The sequence below is a fragment of the Chiloscyllium plagiosum genome, unplaced genomic scaffold, assembly GCF_037043375.1.
Source record: "Chiloscyllium plagiosum isolate Xiang-an unplaced genomic scaffold, Cpla_swu_hap1 HiC_scaffold_13, whole genome shotgun sequence".
NCBI lineage: Eukaryota > Metazoa > Chordata > Chondrichthyes > Orectolobiformes > Hemiscylliidae > Chiloscyllium > Chiloscyllium plagiosum.
Window position 1 is genome coordinate 11925668 of NW_028270151.1, and position 17911 is coordinate 11943578.

Genomic DNA, 17911 nt, shown 5'->3' on the forward strand with positions numbered 1-17911 from the left:
CAATTGTAGTGAATGATGAAGTGGGTGTGGTGGTAATGTTACAAAATGGTAATCCTGAGGCCCATACTAAAGCTCTGGTGTCACAGGTTCAATCACCACTGCAGTCGCTAGTGGAATTTAGATATAGTTTGTGAAAGCAGGTCTCAGACCATGAAAGCAGCATTGATGTCATTAAAAAAATCAACCTGATTCACTGATGTCCTTTAGAAAAGGTGAGATTTACCAGGATGTTGCTGAAAATGGAGGGTTTGAGTTATAAGGAGACATTGAGACTTTCTTCACTGGAGTGTAGGAACTTGAGGGGTGACTTATAGAAGTTTATAAAATCATGAGGGACGTAGATAAGATGAATAGCAAAGGTGTTTTCCCTATAGTAAAAGACCATAACTAGGAGACATTTTTAAGGTGAGAGGAGAAAGTTTCAAAAAGGACATGAGGGGCAACTTTTTTATACAGAGAGTGGTTCGTGTGTGGAATGATCCACCAGAGGAGGTGGTGGATGCAGGTACAGTTACAATATTTACAAGACCCTTGGATAAGTTAAGAATCGGAAAAAGTTGGGGTGATATAGACCCAACAGAGGCGTAGAACATAGAACATTACAGTGTAGTACAGGCTCTTCGGCCCTCAATGTTGTGCCAACCTGTGAAACCAATCTGAAACCCATCTAACCTACACTATTCCATTCTCATCCATATATCTATCAAATGACCATTTAAATGCCCTTAAAGTTGACGAGTCTATTATTGTTGCAGGCAGTGCATTCTAAGCCCCTACTACTCTGAGTAAAGAAACTACCTCTGATATCTGTCCTATATCCATTCCCCCTCAATTTAAAGCTATGTCCCCTCATGCTAGCCATCACCATCCGTGGAAAAAGGCTTTCACTGTCCATCCCATCTAACCCTCTGATTATCTTATATGTCTCAATTAAGTCACCCTCCAACCTTCTTCTCTCTAATGAAAACAGCCTCAAATCCCTCAGCCTTTCCTCAGAAGACCTTCCCTCCATACTAGACAAGTGGGACTAGTTTAGTTTGGGAACATGGTTGGTATGTACTGGTTGGACTGAACGGTCAGTTGCCATGCTGTATGACTCTGTGACTCCATGAGAAGCTCAGACCTCATCAATAGAGAATCAGAGTTAGTGCTTTCAGTTCAATATGACCCTTCAGATCTTCTCAAGAATCTCCTCTATACAATTATAGCTGCGCTGTGGTAATAAGACCTGAACTGCACATGATTTTATAGTTATTGCCTAACTGATGGTTTTTATGAAGGGCTTTTGCCCAAAACGTTGATGTTCCTGCTCCTCGGATGCTGCCTGACCTGCTGTGCTTTTTCAGCACCACTCTAATCTAGACTTTGATCTCCAGCATCTGTAGTCCTCACTTTCGCCCTGATGGTTTTTACAGTTTTTACATAACTGTCTTGTTCTTATTGTCTGAAACTTGCTAAACTCCGTGAGCTTGGTCTGTCACTTAATTAGATCAAAGTTGACCTGCCTTACCTGCTCCACAAGCTGTGGGCTTTCCAATGTTGGCAGATCATACGCCAATCTATAGTTGCAGTGATGCCTTCTATTAAGCAAAACTGAGCTGAGCAAGCCCACACAGAAAAGGGTTGGGCATGTCAAGAGCTACCAGAAAATCTGATAAAACCATAAGGTATTGGAGAAGAGGTAGGAAATTTGGCCCATCAAGTCTGCTTTGTTGTTCAATGAGATCAAGATTATTTGATCATCCTCAATTCCAACTTCCTGTCTTTTCCCCATAACTTTTCATCCTTTTACGGACTAAAAATCTGTCTATCTTAACCTTGATGACACCTAACCTCCCAGCCTACAGAAACGAATTTCACAGATTTACTACATTCAGTGAAGAAATCCCTCCTTGTGTCATTCTTAAATGTTAGACTTATTCTGAGAATATTACCTCTGGTCCTAAACTCTCTCGCTAATGGAGACAAACTCCCAGCACCCACTCTTTCAGGATTCTTGTATTATTCAATAAAGTCTCCTCTCTAGTGAATACAGACACAAACTACTCAACATCTCCTCAAAAGACAGTACTGGAAAACCTTCTCTGACTGCCTCCAATGCCAGTACATTCCCCTTCAGATAAGAATCTATACAATTCAGAAAGAGGTGATTCAGCCCATCCAGTCTGCACCGATCCACTGCAGAGATGTCTAACCCACCTAGGCTGCACATCACTGAACACTATGGGGCAATTTAGTCATCTATTGCATCCTCTGTACCCGATGTGGCCTCCTCTATATTGGGGAGACAGGCCGCCTACTTGCGGAGCGTTTCAGAGAACACCTCTGGGACACCCGGACCAACCAACCCAACCACCCTGTAGCTCAACATTTCAATTCCCCCTCCCACTCCACCAAGGATATGCAGGTCTTTGGACTCCTCCATCATCAGACCACAGCGAAACGATGGTTGGAGGAAGAACGCCTCATCTTCCGGCTAGGAACCCTCCAACCACAAGGGATGAACTCGGATTTCACCAGTTTCCTCATTTCCCCTCCCCCCAGCCTGCCTCAGTCAAATCCATCAAATTCAGCACCGCCTCCCTAACCTGCAATCTTCTTCCCGACCTCTCCGCCCCCACCCCAATCTGTCCTATCACCCTCACCTTGACCTTTTTCCACCTATCACATTTCCGACGCCCCTCCCCCAAGTCCCTCCTCCCTATCTTTTATCTTAGCCTGCTGGACAAACTTTCCTCATTCCTGAAGAAGGGCTTATGCCCGAAACGTCGATTCTCCTGTTCCCTAGATGCTGCCTGACCTGCTGCGCTTCTCCAGCAACACATTTCCATCTCTGATCTCCAGCATCTGCAGACCTCACTTTCTCTGCAATTTAGTAATGGCCAATCCACCTATTCTGCACATCTTTGGACTGTGGGAGGAAACTCGAGCAATAGACAGTAGACAATAGATAATAGGTGCAGGAGTAGGCCATTCTGCCCTCTGAGCCTGCACCACCATTCGTTATGATCATGGCTGATCATCCTCAATCAGTAGGATTGTGAATAAACCCACACAGACGTGGGGAGAATGTGCAAACTCCACACAGAGAGTCATACAAAGTTGGAATTGAACCCCAAGTCCCTGGTGCTGTGAGGCAGTGGTGCTAACCACTGAGCTACCATGGACCAAAGCTGTCAAATTTCACCTTCCAGTTTTGCCAGGTAGTGGCACTAACCGGGTGAGTTAATCTATGTTGGTTTTGCTGGCATAGAACTGGCACAGGTTATTAACCCACAGACTGTATGCAGAAGTGGCAAAGTGTAATGAGACGGGTTAGAAGATGAACAGAAATAATTTTGTCGTCACTTAAAAAACATGCACTTCCAAAAATTCACTTGGCACTCAAAACATTAAAGTTCTCTGTTTCATTGCAGAGATATGTGCGCCAGTGGCAAAACACTAACTATGGCAGTTTTCCTTTTTAAAAATAGTATCAACAGGGGATCAATCACTTGGAGGTCAGAGTGCGCCACTTCATTTTCTGGGGACTGCATTATTGTTCGATTGGGTTGTATTTGCTTTTCCCTGAAAATCACACTCAAAAGCAACCAAACCAGAGCAATTTGAAATGCGATTGACATTGAGGAAAAATTAAGTTCGCCCACTCCCTAACATTACTTTCAGACAATTATCCTGGAAATCAGCACTGCCTACCAAACCGACTGGCTCCCTGGGTCGAATTAATCACCATGGTGAGTATCCACAAATTGTGGCCATTGTGCTGGTCATCAAGAAGACTCTTAAAATTAATCAAAGACTCACAGATTTGTCAACTGAGGACAGACAGAGACAACAGCAGTAAGTATACCATTTTGGATACTGCTGGGGGGGGATGACCTACCAGAGGAAAGCCATAGTAGTCAGTTCTCTGGCACTGAGCCTGACACTGTGGCAAAGAAGGGAATGGGGCAGAATAGAAAAGCACTCGTGGTAGGGGACTCGATAGTTAGGGGAATCGACAGGAGATTTTGTGGTCAGGATCGGGATTCCCGGAAGGTATGTTGCCTCCCTGGTGCCAGGGTCCGGGATGTCTCCGATCGGGTGTATAAGGTTCTGAAAGGGGAGGGCGAACAGCCAGAAATCGTGTTACATATTGGCACCAATGATATAGCCAGAAAAAGGATAGGGGATATAAAAAGTGATTTCAGGGAGTTAGGGTGGAAGCTACAGAGCAGGACGAACAGCATAGTGTTCTCGGGTCTACTACCAGTGCCACGAGATAGCGAGGCGAGTAACAGGGAGCGGGCGCAGCTTAACACGTGGCTGCACAGCTGGTGTAGGAGGGCAGGCTTCAGTTATGTAGATAATTGGGATGCCTTCTGGGGAGGGTGGGACCTGTACATGAAGGATGGGTTGCACCTGAACTGGAGGGGGACCAATGTCCTGGGTGGAAGGTTTGCTCGAGTAGTTCGAGAGGGGTTAAACAAGTATGGCGGGGGGTGGGAACCTGAGCTGTATACTGGTGGTGAGAGTTGATGCAGGTGAGGCAATAGCAAGAGGTAGACCAGCTCGTGGGAAGGATTTTCCTGGGAAGGAACCAAGGGATCAGTTAAAGTGTGTTTGCTTTAACGCAAGGAGTATCAGGAATAAAAGTGATGAGCTTAGAGCATGGATCAGTACCTGGTGCTATGATGTTGTGGCCATAACAGAGACGTGGGTTTCTCAGGGGCAGGAATGGTTGCTGGATGTTCCAGGGTTTAGAGCATTTAAAAAGAATAGGGAGGGGCGAAAAAGAGGAGGGGGTGTAGCACTACTAATCAGAGAGGGTATCACAGCTACAGAAGCTTCCATTGTCGAGGAAGATCTGCCTACCGAGTCAGTATGGGTGGAAATTAGGAACAGTAAGGGAGCAGTACCTCATTAGGGGTTTACTACGGGCCCCCCAATAGCAGCAGGGAGATGGAAGAAAGCAGAGGTCTGCAGATTTTGGAAAAGTGTGGACGTATGGGGTTGTTGTAATGGGTGACTTTAACTTTCCCAATATTGATTGGAACCTCCTTCGAGCAGAAGATTTGAATGAAGCTGTTTTTGTAAGGTGTGTTCAGGAGGGTTTCCTAACTCAGTACGTTGACAGGCCGATGAGGGGAGAGGCCATTCTAGACTTGGTGCTCGGAAACGAGCCGGGGCAGGTATCAGATATTGTGGTGGGAGAGCATTTTGGTGATAGTGACCACAACTGCCTCACATTCGTACATAGCTATCGAGAAGGAGAGGATTAGGCAAAATGGGAGGATATTTAATTGGGGAAGAGGAAACTATGATGCGATTAGACATGAGTTAGGAAGCATGGACTGGGAGCAATTGTTCCATGGTAAAGGCACTATAGACATGTGGAGACTGTTTAAGGAACAGTTGTTGCGAGTGATGAATAAATATGTCCCTCTGAGACAGGCAAGAAGTGGTAAGATAAAGGAACTTTGGATGACGAGAGCGGTGGAGCTTCTCGTCAAAAGGAAGAAGGTAGCTTACATAAGGTGGAGGAAGCTAGGGTCAAGCTCAGCTCTAGAGGATTACAGGCAGGCGAGGAAGGAGCTCAAAAATGGTCTGAGGAGAGTCAGAAGGGGGCACGAGAAAGGCTTGGCAGAACGGATTAGGGAGAACACAAAGGCATTTTACACTTATGTGAGGAATAAGAGAATGGTCAAAGAAAGAGTAGGGCAAGATCAGGGATAGCATAGGGAACTTGTGTGTGGAGTCTGAGGAGGTAGGGGAAGCCCTAAATGAGTTTTTTTGCTTCAGTCTTTATGAAAGAAACAAACTTTATAGTGAATGATACCTTTGAAGAGCAGGTGTGCATGCTGGAATGGATAGAGATAGAGGAAGCTGATGTGCTGAAAATCTTGTCAAATATTAAGATTGACAAGTCGCCAGGCCCGGAACAGATTTTTCCTCGGCTGCTTTGGGAAACAAGAAATGTAATTGCTTCGCCACTTGCGAAGATCTTTGCATCCTCGCTCTCCACTGGAGTCGTACCTGAGGACTGGAGAGAGGCAAATGTAATTCCTCTCTTCAAGAAAGGAAATGGGGAAATCCCCGGTAATTACAGACCAGTCAGTCTCACGTCTGTCGTCTGCAAGGTGTTAGAAAGGATTCTGAGGGATAGGATTTATGACCATTTGGAAAAGCATGGCTTGATTAAATGCAGTCAACATGGCTTTGTGAGGGGCAGGTCATGCCTCACAAACCTTATTGAGTTCGTTGAGGATGTGACTAGAAAGGTTGATGAGGGTTGAGCTGTGAATGTGGTGTATATGGACTTCAGCAAGGCATTTGATCAGGTTCTCCATGATAGGCTCATTCAGAAGGTCAGGAGGAATGGGATACAGGGGAACTTAGCTGTCTGGATACAGAATTGGCTGGCCAACAGAAGACAACGAGTAGTAGGAGAAGGAAAATATTCTGCCTGGAAGTCAGTGGTGAGTGATGTTCCACAGGGCTCTGTCCTTGGGTCTCTACTGTTTGTAATTTTTATTAATGACTTCGATGAGGGGATTGAAGGATGGGTCAGCAAGTTTGCAGACGACAGAAAGATTGGAGGTGTCGTTGACAGTATAGAGGGCTGTTGTAGGCTGCAGCGGGACATTGACAGGATGCAGAGATGGGCTGAGAGGTGGCAGATGGAGTTCAACCTGGATAAATGCGAGGTGATGCATTTTGGAAGGTCGAATTTGAAAGTTGAGTACAGGATTAAGGATAGGATTCTTGGCAGAGTGGAGGAACAAAGGGATCTTGGTGTGCAGGTACATAGATCCCTTAAAATGGCCACCCAAGTGGACAGGGTTGTTAAGAAAGCATATGGTGTTTTGGCTTTCATTAACAGGGGGATTGAGTTTAAGAGTCGTGAGATCTTGTTGCAGCTCTATAAAACTTTGGTTAGACCGCACTTGGAATACTGCGTCCAGTTCTGGTCGCCCTATTACAGGAAAGATGTGGATGCTTTGGAGAGGGTTCAGAGGAGGTTTACCAGGATGCTGCCTGGACTGGAGGGCTTATCTTATTAAGAGAGGTTGACTGAGCTTGGACTTTTTTCATTGGAGAAAAGGAGGAGAAGAGGGGACCTAATTGAGGTATACAAGATAATGAGAGGCATAGATAGAGTCGATAGCCAGAGACTATTTCCCAGAGCAGAAATGGCTAACATGAGGGGTCATAGTTTTAAGCTGGTTGGAGGAAAGTATAGAGGAGATGTCAGAGGCGGGTTCGTTACACAGAGAGTTGTGAGAGCATGGAATGCGTTACCAGCAGCAGTTGTGGAAGCAAGGTCATTGGGGACATTTAAGAGACTGCTGGACATGCATATGGTCACAGAAATTTGAGGGTGCATACATGAGGATCAATGGTCGGCACACATCGTGGACTGAAGGGCCTGTTCTGAGCTGTACTGTTCTATGTTCTAACTTGGCCCATCGTACCTTGCCTAGTTATTGTCAGGTGCAAGGACACCCGTAGGCATCTGTTCAAAGGTTTTGAATGTCAAAGGTATTTAACTACAAATCCGTATATTTTCATCAATGAAAGTAATAAACAGTTCTGCAGCTTTTTAAGGATATTTAGGACTGGGCTTCTTACCAGATACTGATTAAAAATACTCCTATTTGAGATTAAACCCATTGTCAGCTGTATTAATAAAGCTGCACTAATTTACCACACTTAAAATACAGGAGTCTTTTTTTTAATGCAAGGAAGGCTAAAAAAAACTCTAAAGCACTTGCCTGATTGCCTTGGTTCATTAACGATTTTAATTTAATGATTATGCAAATGAGTTGGAGCAGAACCGTGAATCACATATTCACTTTAGATAAACCAGTGCAATTATAGGCACAATTTATACCCAGATTGCCATTAACTGCCAAAGTGGAAACACTGTCAGTATGATCCTTAATTAATTTGGTCACTACACAGTTTAGGAACTCGGGTGGTCACATTTCCATGATGTCCCTTTGTCACACGAATCTCTACATCAATAGTGTCATCAATTTGATTCCGTGTACTTAAAATCTGTGGTAAGGGTCAGAAGTTCAGTGTTTGCTCGGGCAATGTGGTCAGTAATCCTACCTTTGCAATCTGAGCATTTGTGCTGCCACAGAGCATTAATGAAGTGCATAATTGCACTGAAATTCAACATGATGATGAGCTATGATAGTAATCTGCAGGTCATCTCGTACAATCTGAAAGAGCGTCCCTTAATTTCAGTGAAGCTACGTCTTCAGCTCGCATCCCACAGAGTTGACCACTCTGCAAGAACCAGCAACATCACTTCAGTAAATTATTTCCAAGATTACGACCCTGTCAGTTCATGCCTTCAGGCCATTCACTCATTGGCTGAGACGTTCCATTCTGGATAAAGCTAACTGAACCATGTATGTCTGAGCCATTATACATGGGAATGAACAACGCAGGTTGACAGATCCCAGACTCTGACTGCAAAGTCCACCAGTCTAACGGCATCAGTTTCTCCTGGTTACAAAATAGCATTGGCACGCTAAACCAACTGATGAGAAAATAAGCTGCTAATGAGAGAAATACTGCACCACTCCATTCTCAAGGAGGAGGAAATATAAATAGAAAAAAACTTTCTCGCAAGACTCTGAATAAAACTTGTGCAGTTCAAATTTATTTCATCTTTCAAAGAATACTTATTAATTGTTTCTTTCATGAGCTGAACCTTTTATTATATATTTAAGATAATGCCATTTGCAGAGTTTTCTCAACTGACCAAGCACAATTAACTTGCAACTGTTAACAGTTTACATTTTCTACGGGGACACAAGGATCAAAATGCATTTTTGCTCAATCGTTAGTTAAGAGCCTGGATGCAGTGTCTCAGTGGTTGGCACTGCTGCCTGACAGCTCCAGGGACCTGGGTTCAATCCCACCTTCAGGTGACCGTCATAGAGTTATGCAGCATGGAAATGGGCCCTTTGGTCCATACTAAATGTAATTGCTCCTGGACTGTATCCTGACAAACCTTTCCTTATTCATGTACTTATCTAAGTGTCTTTTAAACATTGTAACTGTACCCACTTTCACCACATCTTCTGGGAGTTCATTTCAAACATGAACCACCCTCCCGTGTAAAGGATTTGCCCCTCATGCCTTTTTAAAATCTCACTCCTCTCATCTTAAATATGTGCCCTCCCTGGTCTTGAAATTCCCCACCCTAGGGATAAGACACCAACCATTAACTCTCTCTATACCCCTTGTCATTTTATAAACCTCAAGAAGGTTGCCTCTCAACTTCCTACGCCCCAGTGAAAAAAAGTCCCAGCCTATCCAGCCTTTCTCAAACTTTCCATATCTAGCAACATTCTCCCTGTGTCTGTGTGGGTTTACTCCCACAGTCCAAAGATTTGCAGGTTAGGTGGATTGGCCATGCTAGATTTTCCCACAGTGCGCAGGCTGGTTGGTTTGGTCATGGTAAATGCAGGATTACCGGGATAGTGTGGTGTGGTGGGATGCTCTTCAGAGGGTTGGTGTGGACTTGATGGACTGAATGGCCACTGTAGGGATTCTATGGTTCACAGTGCTGGGATGCGAGTCAGTGAAGAACTGCCATAATGTGTTACTATTGATCCTTGAGAAAAGCCAAATATAAAGTATTGATATATACAAAAGGGGCCAGTTGGATCAGTTGGTTGGATGGCTGCTTTGTGAAGCAGATTGAAGTCAACAGTGCGGGTTCAATTCCCGCACTGGCTGAGGTGGCCATGTTGGACTCTCCTTCTCAGTCTCCCTCTGTGCCTGGGGCATGGTGACCCTCAGCTTAAACTCTTTCTAATGAGAGACCAGCCCTCTGGTCTTTGTAACACTAATTGGGGGAGGGGGGGGAATGTGTGCGGGTGGCTTAGTACAGAGTAGATGCATGAGGTCCTTAATAATCAAGGTTGAGTGTTGAATATTGATAAGTAGGTCATTCTGACAACAGAAGATTAGAGAATCAAAGACGAGCAGCTTTGTGAACATAATTAAGAGTGCAGAGAGGGAAGATAGAAATGGGTTGGCCATAATTGCCTGCCTACTACAGCAAGAGGAATGATCACTCCAGCACAGAGCAGATCCCTGCCAAATACAGAGAGACTGGAGCTGGCGCACTGTAATTTCCAAAATGTGGCTCTAACTCCTCCTCTGTGGGATTGAGGAAATTTCACCTGGACACTCATTGAGAAAATTAGGGGCTGTGAATCGTAATTCACGAAAACAGTAAGATGGATTCCAGTCAATGGGTCAAACCTGAAACATCAGGAACAGGAATTGAGTGTGCCCACTTCCTCTCATAACTCATCATAGTTTGTGAAATGAGACCCGCAAATTTCAATGGTCATAATTAAGTTGTAGGGCAAAGTGAACTATTCAGATACATCAAGGGGCCTCATAACCTTTCCCTGCCAATTATCTCCCTGCTCCATGGTCCACAGACACACTCCTGATGCAGAAAGGTTGTTTGCGCTTGTGTGACAGTTTAGTGAATTGAGAGATGATAGAAAATCATAGAATCCCTACTGTGTCAAATCAGGCCATTTGGCCCAAACAAATCCATACCCATCCTCCAAAGTGTATCCCACCCAGACCCAGAATTAGATTATTATCATGTGTACTCAAGTATAGGGAGACAGCAGGACAGGCAAAAATGTACAATGTCACCATTTAAAGGTACCGAGGTGCAAATTTATTGGTCAGAGTATTGAGTATAGGAGTTAGGAGGTTATGTTGCAGCTGTACAAAACATTGATGCGGCCACTTTTAGAATATGGGTCTCCTTCCTATCGGAAGGATGCTGTGAAACTCGAAGGGATTCAGAAATGATTTACAAGGCTGTTGCTAGAGTTGAAGGATTTGAGCGAGAGGGAGAGGTTAGATTAGAGTGGTGCTGGAAAAGCACAGCTGTTCAGGCAGCATCCGAGGAGCAGTAAAATCTGGTCAGGTCCATGCCCCCCTACAACCCTCCCTCCCATCCTGGCACCTTCCCCTGCCACCGCAGGAATTGTAAAACCTGCGGCCATACCTCCTCCCTCACCTCCATCCAAGGCACCAAAGGAGCCTTCCACATCCATCAAAGTTTTACTTGCACATCCACTAATATCATTTATTGTATCCGTTGCTCCCGATGCGGTCTCCTCTGCATTGGGGAGACTGGACGCATCCTAGCTGAGTGCTTTAGGGAACATCTCTGGGACACCCGCACCAATCAACCACACCGCCCTGTGGCCCAACATTTCAACTCCCCCTCCCACTCTGCCGAGGACATGGAGGTCCTGGGCCTCCTCCACCGCTGCTCCCTCACCACCCGACGCCTGGAGGAAGAACGCCTCGTCTTCTGCCTCAGAACACTTCAACCCCAGGGCATCAATGTGGACTTCACTAGTTTCCTCATTTCCCCTTCCCCCACCTCACCCTAGTTCCAAACTTACAGCTCAGCACTGTCCCCATGACTTGTCATATCTGCCTATCTTCCTTTCCACCTATCCACTCCACCCTCCTCTCTGACCTATCATCTTCATCTCCTCCCCCACTCACCTATTGTACTCTATTCTACTTTCTCCCCACCCCAGCCATCCTCTCATTTATCTCTCCACCCTTCAGGCACTCTGCCTGTATTCCTGATGAAGGACTTTTGCCTGAAACGTCGATTTTCCTGCTCCTCGGATGCTGCCTGAACTGCTGTGCTTTTCCAGCACCACTCTAACCTAAACTCTGGTTTCCAGCGTCTGCAGTCATTGTTTTTACCTATAGGGAGAGGTGGAATAGGCTGGGGCTGTTTTCCCTGGAGCGTCGGAGGCTGAGGGGTGACCTTACAGAGGTTTATAAAATCACGAGGGGCATGGATATAATAAATAGACACAGTCTCTTCCCTGGATGGGGGAGTGCAGAACTAGAGGGAATAGATTTAGGGTGAGAGGGGAAAGATATAAAAGGGACCTAAGGGGCACAGAGGGTGGTACGTGTATGGAATGAGCTGCCAGAGGATGTGGTGGAGGCTGGTACAATTGCAACATTTAAAAGGCATCTGGATGGGTATATGAATAGGAAGGGTTTGGAGGGATGTGGGCCAGGTGCTGGCAGGCGGCACCCCCGGGAACACACTCTCGCCTCCCTCCCCCCATCACCAGGAACACACTCTCACACCCCTCCCCCACCACCAGGAACACACTCTCACCCCCCCTCCCCTAGCACCAGGAACACACTCTCAACCCCCTCCCCCATCATCAGGAAGACACTCTCATACCCCTCCCCCATCACCAGGAACACACACTCAACCCCCTCCCCCAGCACCAGGATCACATTCTCGCCTCCCTCCCCCACCACCAGGAGGACACTCTCACCCCCTCCCCCACCACCAGGATCACACTCTCACTCCCCTCCCCCACCACCAGGAACATACTCACAAACCCCTCCCCCACACCCGGAACAAACTCTCACCTCCCTCCCGCACCACCAGGAACACACTAACAGCCCCATCACCCACCACAAAGAACACAATCTTACCCCCCTCACCCCCACCAAGAGGAACACGGTCCACCCCCCTCCCGCACCACCAGGAGCACACTCTCACGCCCCTCCCCCACGAAAAGGAACACACTCTCAACTCCCAACACCACCACCAGGAACACACTCTCACCCCACTCCTCCACCACAAAGAACACTATATCACCCCCCTCCCCCACCACAGGGAAACACTCTCACACCCCTCCCTCACCACAAGGAACAAAATCTCACCCCGCTCCCCCACCACCAGGAACACACTAACACCCCCCTCCCCCACTACCAGGAACACACTCTCAACCCCCTCCCCCACCACCAGGAACACAATATCACCCCTCTCCCCCACCCCAGGGAAAACACTCTTACCTCCCTTCCCCATCACCAGGACCACACTCTCAGCCCCCCTCCCCCAGCACCAGGAACAAACTCTCACCTCCCTCCCCCACCATCAGGAACGCAATCTCAAATCCCTACACCACCACCAGGAACATACTCTCATACCCCTCCTCCACCACAGGGAAAACATTCTCACCCACCTCCCTCGCCCACCACCAGGAACACACTCGCACTCTCCTCCCCCACCACTAGGAACACACTCTCACCCACCTCCCTCACCACCAGGAACACACTCTCACCCCCCCCGCCCCCACCTACAGGAACACAATCTCACCCCCCCTCCCCCACACCAGGAACACACTCTCACCACCCCCCCACCAACAGGAACACACTCTCACCCCCCTCCCCCACCACCAGGAACACACTAACAGCCCCATCGCCCACCACAAGCAACACAATCTTACCCCCTTCCCCACCACCAGGAACACACTCTCACACCCCCCGCCCCCACCACAGGGAAAACACTCTCACCCCCTCCTTCACCACAAGGAACACACTCTCACCCTCCTCCCCCAACACCAGGAACACACTCTCACCCCACTCCCCTACCATCAGGAACACACTCACACCCCACTCCCCCACTATCAGGAACACACTCTCACACCCCCCATTCCCCAGATCCCGGAACACACTCTCACCCCCTTTCCCCACCACAAAAAACACACTCACACCCCCTCCCCCCCACTAGGAACACCGTCTCACCCCTCACTCACCACAACAAACACACTCTCATCCCCTGCCTCGCCCACCACCAGGAACACACTCACACCACGCCCCCCCCCCCCCCCCCCCCCACTACCAGGAACACACTCTCACCGCCCTCCACCACCATCACGAACACAATAACACTCCCCTCGCCCGCCACAAGGAACACAATCTCACCCCCTTCCCACACCACCAGGAACACGCTCTCAACCCCTCCCTCACCACAAGGAACACACACTCACCCTCTCCCTCACCCACTACCTGGAACACACTCTCACCCCCTCCCCACCAACAGGAACACACTCTCCCCTCCCTCCCCCACCACAGGGAAGACACTCTCACCCCCTTTCCCCACCAACCAGGAACACACTCTCACCCCCCTCCCCCACCAACAGGAACACACTCACACCTCCCTCCCTCACCACAGGGAAGACACTCTCACCCCCCTCCCCCACCACCAGGAACACACTCTCACCCCAGCCCTCACCAACAGGAACACACTCTCACCTCCCTCCCTCACCACAGGGAAGACACTCTCACCCCCCTCCCCCACCACCAGGAACACACTCTCACCCCAGCCCTCACCAACAGGAACACACTCTCACCTCCCTCCCTCACCACAGGGAAGACACTCTCACCCCCCTCCCCCACCAACAGGAACAGACTCTCACCCCCCTCCCCCACCACCAGGAACACACTCACACCCCACTCCCACACCACCAGGAATACACTCTCAATCCCCTCCCCCACCACCAGGAACACACTCTCACCCCCCTCCCCCACCACCAGGAACACACTAACAGCCCCATCGCCCACCACAGGGAACACACTCTCACCTCCCTCCCCCACCACCAGGAACACACTCTCACCCCAGTCCCCCACCACCAGGAACACACTCTCACACCCCCACCCCCACCACAGGAAGAAACACTCTCACCCCCTCCTTCACCATAAGGAACACACTCTCACTCCCCTCCCCCACCACCAGGAACACACTCACACTCACTCCCACACCACCAGGAATACACTCTCATCCTCCTCCCCCATCACTAGGAATACACTCTCACCTCCCTCACCCACCATCAGGAACACACTAACACACCCCCCTCGCAAACCACAAGGAACACAATCCTACCCCCCTCACCCCCACAAGGAACCCACTCTCACCCCCTACCTCACCACAAGGAATACACTCTCACCCTCTCCCTCCCCCACCACAGGGAAGACACTCTCGCCGCCCTCCTCCACCACTAGGAACACACTCACAACCCCCTCGCACACCACCAGGAACAGACTCACACCCCACTCCCCCGCCACCATGAACACACTCTCACCCCCCCCTTGCCCATCACCAGGAACACACTCTCAGCCCCCTGCCCCACCAACGGAAACACACTCTAAACACCCTCCCTTACCACAAGGAACACACTCACACACTCCTCCCCCATCGCCAGGAACACACTCTGTTCCTCCCTCCCCCACCACCAGGAACACACTCTCACCCCTCTCCTCCACCTCCAGGAACACACTCTAACCCCCTCCCCCACCATCAGGAACACACTAACACCCCCCTCGCCCACCACAAGGAACATAATTTCTCCCCTTCCCCACCACAAGGAACACAATCTCTCCCCTTCCCCACCACCAGGAACACACTCTCACCCCCCTCCCCCACCATCAGGAACACACTAACAGCCCCATCGCCCACCACAAGGAACACAATCTTACCCCATTTCCCCACCACCAGGAACACTGTCGCACCCCCTCACTCACCACAACGAACAGACTCTCACCCCCTGCCTCGCCCACCATCAGGAACACACTCTCACCCCCTCCCCCATCACCAGGAACACACTCATACCACCCCCACCCCCCACCCCCCCCCCCACTACCAGGAACACACTCTCACCTCCCTGCCCCACCACTAGGAACACACTCTCACCCTCCTCCCACACCACCAGGAACACAATCTCACCCCCTTCCCCCCCCACCAGGAACACGCTCTCACCCTCCTCCCTCACCACAAGGAACACACACTCACCGTCTCCCTCGCTCACTACAAGGAACACACTCTCACCCCCTTTCCCCATCACAAGGAACACACTCTCACCCCTTCCCTTGCCCACCACCAGGAACACACTCTCACCTCCCTCCCCCACCACTAGGAACACACTCACACCCTCCTCCCCCACCACTAGGAACACACTCACACCTCCCTCCCTCACCACAGGGAAGACCCTCTCACCCCCCTCCCCCACCACCAGGAACACACTTTCACCCCCCTCCCCCACCACAAGGAACACACTCTCACACCGCTCCCCCACCACCAGGAACACACTTTAAACCCCCCTTCCATCACCAGGAACACACTAACAGCCCCATCGCCCACCTCAAGCAACACAATCCGACCCCCCTCCCCCACCACCAGGAACACACTCTCACACCCCCGCCCCCACCACAGGGAAAACACTCTCACCCCCTCCTTCACCACAAGGAACACACTCTCACTCCCCTCCCCCCCACCAGGAACACACTCACACCCCACTACACCACCACCAGGAACACACTCTCCCCTCCCTCCCCCATCACTAGGAACACACTCTCACTCCCCTCCCCCACAACGAGGAACACGCTCACACACCCCTCCCCCACCATCAGGAACACACTCACACCCCACTCCCACACCACCAGGAACACAATCTCACTCCCTCCCCCACCACAAGGAACACAGTCTCACCCTCCTCCACCACCATCAGGAACACACTCACACCGCACTCCCCCCCAACAAGAACACACTCACAACCCCCTCCCCCACCACCACGAGCACACTCGCACCCCACTCCCCCACCACCAGGAACACACTCTCACACCCCCCTTCCCCCAGATCCCGGAACACACTCTCACCCCCTTTCCCCACCACAAGAAACACACTCACACCCCCTCCCCCCCACTAGGAAGACACTCTCACCCGTCTCCCCCACCACCAGGAACACACTAACAGCCCAATCGCCCACCACAAGGAACACAATCGTACCCCACTTCCCCACTACCAGGAACACCGTCTCACCCCCTCACTCACCACAACGAACACACTCACACCCCCTGCCTCGCCCACCACCAGGAACACACTCTCACCCTTCTCCCCCAACACCAGGAACACACTAACAGCCCAATCGCCCACCACAAGGAACACAATCTTACCCCACTTCCCCACTACCAGGAACACCGTCTCACCCCCTCACTCACCACAACAAACACACTCTCACCCCCTGCGTCCCCCACCATTAGGAACACACTCTCTCCTCCTCCCCCACCACCAGGAACACACTTACACCCCACTCCCCCATCCACCAGGAACACACTCTCACTCCCCCATCCCCCAGATCCAGGAACACTCTATCACCCCCCTACCCCCCACCACAAAAAACACACTAACAGCCCCTTCCCCCCTCCGGGAACACACTCTCACCCCCTCTCCCAGCACCAGAAACACACACTCACTCCCACCCCCCACCCAACACCAGGAACACACTCTCATCCCCCTCCACAACACCAGGAACACACTCTCACCCCACTCCCCCAACACAAGGAACAAACACTACCCCACTCCTCCACCACTAGGAATACACTCTCACCGCCCTCCCCCATCACTAGGAACACAATCTCACCTCCCTCCCCCATCACAAGGAACACACTCTCACCTCCCTCCCCCATCACAAGGAACACCCTCTCACCCTCCTCCCCCATCACGAGGAATACAATCTCACCCCTTTCCCCCACCACCAGGAACACACTCTCACCCCCTTCCCCCACCACAAGGAACACACTCTCACCCTCTCCCTCGCCCACCACCAGGAACACACTCTCACCTCCCTCCCCCACCACAGGGAAGACACTAACACCCCCCTCGCACACCACAAGGAACACACTCTCACCGCCCCTACCCCACCACAAGGAATACACTCTCACCCCCCTCCCCCACCACCAGGAACACACTAACAGTCCCATCGCCCACTACAAGGAACACAATCTTAACCCCCTCACCCCCACCAGGAACACACTCTCTCCCCCACCCTCACCACAAGGAACACACCCTCACACTCTACCCCACTCACCACCAGGAACACACCCTCACCCCCCTCCCTCACCACCAGGAACACACTCTCACCTCCCTACCCCACCACAGGGAAGACACAAACTCCCCCCTTGCCCACCACAAGGAACACACTCTCACCCCCCTCCCCCACCATAGGAACACACTCATACCCCATACCCCGACCACCAGGAA